General features: G+C 33.9%; 1 protein-coding gene across 1 annotated transcript in view; it reads right to left on the bottom strand.

Moving 5' to 3' along the window:
• Positions 1–8,039, bottom strand: part of LOC106460088 (fat-like cadherin-related tumor suppressor homolog) — a 93,940-nt gene that overhangs the window by 72,991 nt on the left and 12,910 nt on the right. The window lies entirely within an intron of this gene.

Here is an 8,039-nt window from a genome sequence, read left to right on the forward strand (position 1 = left end):
AAGATTGATCTATGTTACTGAGTGATGATGTGATTTAAATATTTACAAATCGAAACCATCAATTAGTTAAACATGTTAAGTTGGAAAGAAACTGACTCGGTATCCAATTACCGGTTGTTTTATATGCCATAAAAGTTACACGGCTATTTTAATGATCATACTTCTGTCATATGTAGTTTAGTAATAACATTATATACATATTATGACATGCATGTGGTACGTTTTTTTTATGACAGGGTTGTTAAGACTAAATTAAAATGCTTTCAAAGAACAGTATGTTATATTGTGGTTATTACTATTTCACATGTCCCAGTTAATGTTTATAATTTTTAATAACACTAGAGCATTATCTCTTTTTTCTCTTTTTTCTTTTACTTTTCAACAAGATATAATTTGAGTACTTAACCCTAAGAAACACGAAATTTTACTTCAGTAAAAGAATACGCAAATCAGTAGACACATGTTTCAATATTTCATTACTTATTTAAAACTGCTTAAACTCTGAGAAGTTTGAAAGGGAATAACTCTCTTCTGAGTTTATGGGGTGGAAAACTCCAAATTCGCATGGTAGTGCTTTAGAAGGATACATACATGTGCACAAGACAATGAAAGAGTTAAAAGTCAGGTCTACTCTAAGTCGCTGCGCCGAGTATGAGCAAATAAGTGTAAGTGGTTAATGCAACAAAAAAGCTGCTTATATTTATTAAACCTTCTCAAACTTACACTGAACTCTATTCTAGCTGTATCCAACAACATTAGTTAATATCATATAAAAAAGTCTTATTATATAATCTTTGATTATGATAATATTGGTATTTTCAACACTAGCAGCATCTTGTGCGACACTTGAGCTAAACAGCAGGAACAGAGTCCCAAAGATTCTGACATAGCCATCCCTAATTTGGAACTGCTGACCAGGAGGAGGACAACCAGTCAACAGTACTCGCACCTACACGGCTACTCTTATTCCAATAGAAGGATTGACATTCACTGTTATAAGACACTCACAGCAGAAAGTGTGAAGAGTCTTCAGTGGCATATCGAGGCTCAAACATTGTACATTTCCTATCCACAATCCGACAAGCTAACCACTAAAGCACGCTCAGCAATTTTGTATACATAGTTTTGTTATACTCTAAATCTGCTTATAACAAATTTTAAAAAGTTTTCGAAGTTGCTAGTAAAAGCTCTGCACATTCTGTTATTAATAAAATTATCAACAAGTTGTTGATAAGATTATATCAATCAAGAATCGGGTTCACAGAATGCTACAAATTCATTGATGATAACCTTTTCTAATCTTTAAATGATCTATTTGTGGCTAAAAACAAAGTAATTGAACATAGCTGTCATGGTCGACAGCTAATATATTTCAATTAGCACCTACCTTAAACAGATGCCTATCAAACTTCTGATGTAGTAGGCCTTGTCAAACAAGTTTTATCTTGCAACTTCTTCCGATTAGTAGGGTCCACCCTTCTCTCAAGGCCGGTCAATTTCAACAATCACTTATGTTGTCAACCAAGTTGTTTTTAACTAAAACATGCCACAGTCGTACATTTCAAACAAATCCTCATTTTTTGTTAATATGTTAACAATGCCATCTAAGTCTTCTAACTCTAAGCAAAATCTTCATGTTCCTTTTCATATATTTAGCTAAGTTCCTAAGTTTAAAATAAAATCCTTTCTGAATCTTAAAGACACGTGACAGACATACGAGTATATACTTTAATAATAAAAATTTAATAATTGTATGTTAGTTGAAATTTCAAATTGAGTTACTTGGATCTGCTGCGTTTAAAAATCTTGATGCATTCGTGTATGTTCAGATTACCTAACATTCTAGCTTTGCACCAAATTCCATCTCATCTGTCAATATATTTACCTACTGTAGCCGTTAATGTCACAACAACAGCAAAATAGTCACAGCTACAAAACTAAATCCTGCTATTCCCTTTATAGTCACAGCTACAAAACCAAATTCTTATTCCCTTTATAGTTACAACTAAAAACCAAATCCTACTATCCCCTTTCTGGGCAGAACTATAAAACTAAATTCTGCTACCCCCCTGCCTGATCACAACTACAAAACTGAATCCTATTACTCCTTTTTCAGTCACAACTACAAAAACTAAATCCTATTATTCCCTTTGTGGTCACAGCTACAAAACTAAATCTTGTTATTCCTTTTATAGTCACAGATACAAAATTAAATCTTGTTATTCCCTTTGTAGACACATCTACAAAACCAAATCCTGCTATTCCCTTTATAGTTACAGCTACAAAACTAAATCATGTTATTTTCTTTATATTCACAGCTACAAAACTAAATCATGTTATTTCCTTTTTGTTACAGCTACAAAACTAATACATATTATTTCCTTTATAGTCACAGCTATAAAACTAAATCTTATTATTTCCTTTGTGGTCACAGCTACAAAACCAAATCCTGCTATCCCCTTTCCGGTCACAACTACAAAAACTAAATCCTGTTATTTCTTTATGGTCACAGCTAAAAAACCAAATCCCGTTTGTCCCTTTGTGAACACAACACTACATCCTTCTACTTCCTTTGTGTTCACAATGAAACAAAATATTACTACTTCTTCTCTGGCCACATCTACAAAACCAAATCCTGCTATCCCCTTTCCGGTCACAACTACAAAAACTACATCCTACTATTCCCTTTACAGTCGCGGCTACAAAAAGAACTCCTGCTATTCCTTTTGGGATCACAACTATAAAACTAAATTCTGCTATTCCCTTTCCGGTAACAACTACAAAAACTAAATCCTATTAGTTTCTTTATGGTCACAGCTACAAAATCAAATCCGGTATCCCGTACTCAGTTACAATTAAAAACCAAATCCCGTTGTTCCCTTTGTGAACACAACTAAACACTAAATCCTTCTACTTCCTTTGTGGTCACAATGAAACAAAATATTACTACTTCTTCTCTGGCCAAATCTAAAAATAAATCCACAATGTTTCTCTCTCTTACGTTATCCTTTAAATAGCAGCTGATATTTCCTAGGTTAGTTGCAATACTGTATCATTTTTTTTTCTTTTTAGCAGTGTCAGTATCTGGTATTTTCAATGACATTTGAAAATGTAAGTGTTCCGCTATGCCCAAACCACATGGTAAACTGGTTAGAATTCTAGTATTTTGGACGATATTTCCGATACTTTACGGAATTTTATAACTTTCAACTAAAAATCTGTGTTACCGCTGTAACTGAAGGAGAACTATGGTCGAAATGTTGCACATTAAATTAGTTTATGATAAGAGTGTTCAAAACAGTGTTGTTGTTTATTCTCTTCTCTCAGTCACCACTCTTATAAAACACTTCTTTGTTAAGAAGAGTAACTTCATTAATTTACATTGATAATTAAATTGTATTTCCAATTGAATCAGCCTGTTCTATAAGCGTGAGTCAATAGAAAAACAGAGAAAATGCCAGGGCGGCGCCGACTTAAAAAGGCTACAATTAGAACTTACTATTGATTTCACAGCAAATATATATTTTTTACGCTACTATAACTAACAAAAATGTCATGTGACATGAATGATGACAAACTTGCACATCACAGAACCTTCATCAACCCTGTATCCAACACGACCACGTGATATAAATATCCATATCTATGACGGTACATTCTATTGTAGATCTTACACATGGTCATTAAATGCCCTATATATTGCACGAACCAATGGTCTTGACGTCAATTTTGTATCCTTCAGTACCTAAGAAATATGAAATATTAATATGGCGTTAGAGAAATATATTTTCCTCGCCTTTTCAAGTGTAGCTGCAATCTATTGTTGTTTGAACAAAAGTGCTGAAGGAATTGTCCAATGACACACACTGATATCATCAACTTAGCATTATCCTCAGTAGATAGCTATATATGACTGTGGTTCAGTGTCCCATTTTCCCTTACCCTTTCCGGATACAACCGAAAAGAAAATCCTCCTTTATCCTTTCCGATTACAGCAGCGGCGCAGGTTGGCTCTGTGGTAGAATTTTATATTTCGAAGCTGGAAAGCGAGGTTCGAATGTGCGATACTACAAAATATTCCCCACACTTTACACTGTGGATGAGTTAAAAGAATGGCAATCAATTGCTTCGCGTGGATGGTGGGTGGTAGGGTACTGCTCACTGGCATTATAAAATGAATCCTAAAGTTCATAAAAATGACTAACAGTAGTAGTTCAATGGAATATCTAATTTTTGCTGTTAAGCACAAAAAGCTACACAATATGCTATCTATGCTGTGCTCATCACAAGGATCTAACCCGAAGTTTAGTTATAAACCCTGCAGCTTATCTCTGAGTCACGTGGGCGGGGGAGCTTAAAGGAATATATCTTACCAAAACACGTGTACCGGTGAATCCATCATCTTTTTCTATATACGAATGTGAAAAACAATCATATCTGTAAATCTCCCCCCCCCCCCCCGAAAATGGGATATACTCCTCAATACCAAATTCAATCATATAAACCAACCACACACTGCATCTCTAGCTATGCGTGTGACGGTATTTGCAGATTAAACTTATGTAAAATTGAAACAATGCCATTCAAGAATTCGTTACGACTGGAGCTGCGATTCCCGGTAAGGCTGTAGAACATGTATTATATTTTAATTCTTGAAATAAATACTTTTAAGAGCATGTGTTAGGAGCCTCAGGAGACAGTGATCGCGTAGTAATGAATCTATACAAAATGTTACTTTTATTTATTCATTTACTTAAAGCCACTAGCAAAAATAAAGAATGCGATTATCGGCTTTCTGACATATAATAGAAATCGCTCTTCACGTCTAATCACCGACTTAAGGAAATGTTTCTAGAAAATGCAACATATTTTTCGTAGCAGCTATACTGAGTTTCGCTCCTATGAAATACAAGGGTGTGAAGCTTCGATTTTCGAAATTTTATATAGTTTGGTAGAAATGCTTAAACATAAAACATGACTGATATTAGAACAGTTATCCAAAGTTACAATATTGTAAGATAATTGTTACTGCAATTACATTCACGGAACTTTTTCAAGTTCAATTGCATGTTTGGTTATCGTACATTCAAAGAGGGGACCATTGCATATGGCTTGCCATAGACTAGTTCATGTAACACTGAAGAATGGAAATTCCGCCATTTTGGTGGCAACGCTGAGTGACAACTGATATGAAATTCACTTAAACCATATCCTTTCCCTATAATATTATTTAACCCTTTAATAACTCATTAACGAGCATCAATTGGGTTTTGTTGTTTGTCATTTCTTTGAAGTAAAATTAGATAATGGGCTAACTATCTGCTCTCTGTCCACCGTTGGGAATCGTGCCTTGGATTTCAGTGTTTAAAGCAAGTAAACTAATAAAGAAAAACATGATTATTCTGAATATTCATAGAATATCAAATCCTAGTCCAAAAAAAATGAATCAATTGCAATTAACTGTAATTCCAAAAATAACATCAAAAATTTCAAATATACAAAATTCAAATTTATTAGTGTTTATTGGCGAAATACAACTACATTCACATCACCTTTTGTAATACATGAAATGGAATGCCACTTAAATTTTTATCATTTATTAGCAGTATAGTCATTGTGATAAATAAAATTATAAACATTTATTATATTTACAAAAAACATGAACTAAAACTGTAACCGACTGAACCAAACTTTGTCAGACTCAGTCGGATGACTTATTGGTACAATGTAGAATTGTATATTTCGATGATGTGATGAAACCTGACTTTAACAAACTTTTAACAGCACTTCTTGATAAGCAATGAGACGTGATTGGATGTAAATTTGTTATCTAATGACTAATCAGTTAACTGAAGAAAATTCTGAGAATGTAAACTTCTGTGCATCTCTGTTTCTGTACAGGAAGCTATCTGTATAGGCAGACCTGAATTAAAGCGCCGATGAATTACTGTTCTAGCCTAATCGACCTCAAATTCGACAAAAAGAATAATTCAATGTGGTCCTCGCTTACATGTTATGCTGTGAGATACGCTAGTTTCTTACTTGAGATACGGTCGCCAAAAAAGTCTCTAATGTATCGGCATAATGTAATGAACCCAATAACAACAGGTTTAAGGAGTTAGTCCCTCGGTGACAAAGCGGACTTAAAACATCAAAAGTCGGGTGGACACAGAAAATAGCCAATATGACTTTGCCTTAAAACAAACAAACTTAAGGGTTTTATATAGTGAATTGGCCTCTATGCGGTTTTGTAAACTTTCGCGGGTGAATTTTTAGAATTACAAATTTTAAACAAACGGTAAAAAAAGCAGAACTCGGTCGTAGCTTTGTAGGCTGTAAAGGCCGGATGTCTTAAATTTATTTTCAAATAACATGGGACATTATGTTCTAAAGTACTTAGAAACTGGACAGCCAAGAATACTTTCATCTTTTGTTCATCAAAATTCATGTGATTTTTCTTACATTTATTGGTCAGTGTAAGGCCTTCCTTTGTTTGTAATATTTTCCAATTTCTCCAAGAAATCCTACAGAATTAACCTTCCCTAAGAATCAACGAACACCTTCATTTGCCCAAATATGTTGCGAATAATTGTTAACATATAATACACATTACGTAATTCTCGCTTGTTACAGGATGTAGGAAAATGTACTTAATGTATTTGGGCCCCTACTATATTTGCCCTGGATATATTAATCTTTAGGCCATCAAATATGATTGACATTACTCCAAAATGATTGGGCTTTTACCAGACTTAAAGTTATTCGCCTTCTTAGAGATACGAATTTCACTGAGAAAGAAATAGGCGATTGGTATTTTCCATGTTGTGTTTATTCCAACATCTTATTTGGCTTCTTTCTACATGACTCTCATTCTACCGTTATCTACATCTACACATCCAATGAACTCTTCACCTCCAAATCCTTCTTTATTGATATTTCATCCAAAGTAATCCTGTAATACACATCGTGTTTGGAATCTCTGATACGCTCTTCTATTGAAACAAATAACTTGTTCGTAAAGCTGGATCTTCCATCTAAAGTATTGTACCACTTATACGTAACGCTGACTTATGAAGCAAGTTCAGTTCTAAAGATCGCGAACATATTCATTCATATGTCCATGAGGAAAATAGTATACTGTCGGTACAAAGGACTGGGGTGCTTTTGCTGAACTAACCTTTTTTTTCGTTTTTTGGGGTGTTGAAAAATTCCCTTTGATAAGTATTAAAGATCATGTTTAACGAGTATTCGTTGATTAATTTTTTCTTCTACAAGTTGTGTGATTAGAACACGCATGATCTCCGTTTTTAACTTTTGTCGCTGGCGTTTCTTCTGGACTAATTTAAGCTTTTTGCTTTTACTATCGTCACTTTTTTTTATCTACTTAGCTTGTGTTCAAGTTTTTCGTAAGCTTCCTAGTGTAGAGAATGTGTGTGTTCATTTGCAACAATGAGTAAATGAAGTTCTTCCACTACGATTTCGTTTGTTTCTGCTGATTCCTCTTGTCCCTAGAGAAGTGTTTAAAGGCTGAGATTGGCCTGAAAATAAGGTGGGAAAGGTAATTATAGCCAACAACAAAGATTATCCTAGTTTATACGCTAAACTTAACCGTTTTTATCATTTTATACAGGGAAAAGTCTCGAGGAGATTAACATATTATAATCATTATTTTTGGATAATTTGGATGTATAGCTAACTAATTAACGGAATTTCTGAACTGTGAAATAACTTTGCATCAACTGTGGGCTTCATTACCTTAATCACGTTTCGGATCAGGCACAATAAACAAGTGGATACAACCACTGCCTGTCATGCATAGCATCCCTGGTTCGATCCTCACCCTTTTTGTAAATTGTTAGGTTAATGTGTTCTATACCACTAAAACATTTTAAATAAACCATAATGAATTATGTTGTTCTCTTGGCCAATAAGAAATGTCCTAATATACACATTTCTGCACTTATTCCTACTCCCGACGTATGGATATATATATATATATATATATATATATATAGTTATTTAATTTAATTATATATAAT

This window comes from Limulus polyphemus, unplaced genomic scaffold (genome assembly GCF_000517525.1).
Source record: "Limulus polyphemus unplaced genomic scaffold, Limulus_polyphemus-2.1.2 Scaffold705, whole genome shotgun sequence".
Lineage (NCBI taxonomy): Eukaryota > Metazoa > Arthropoda > Merostomata > Xiphosura > Limulidae > Limulus > Limulus polyphemus.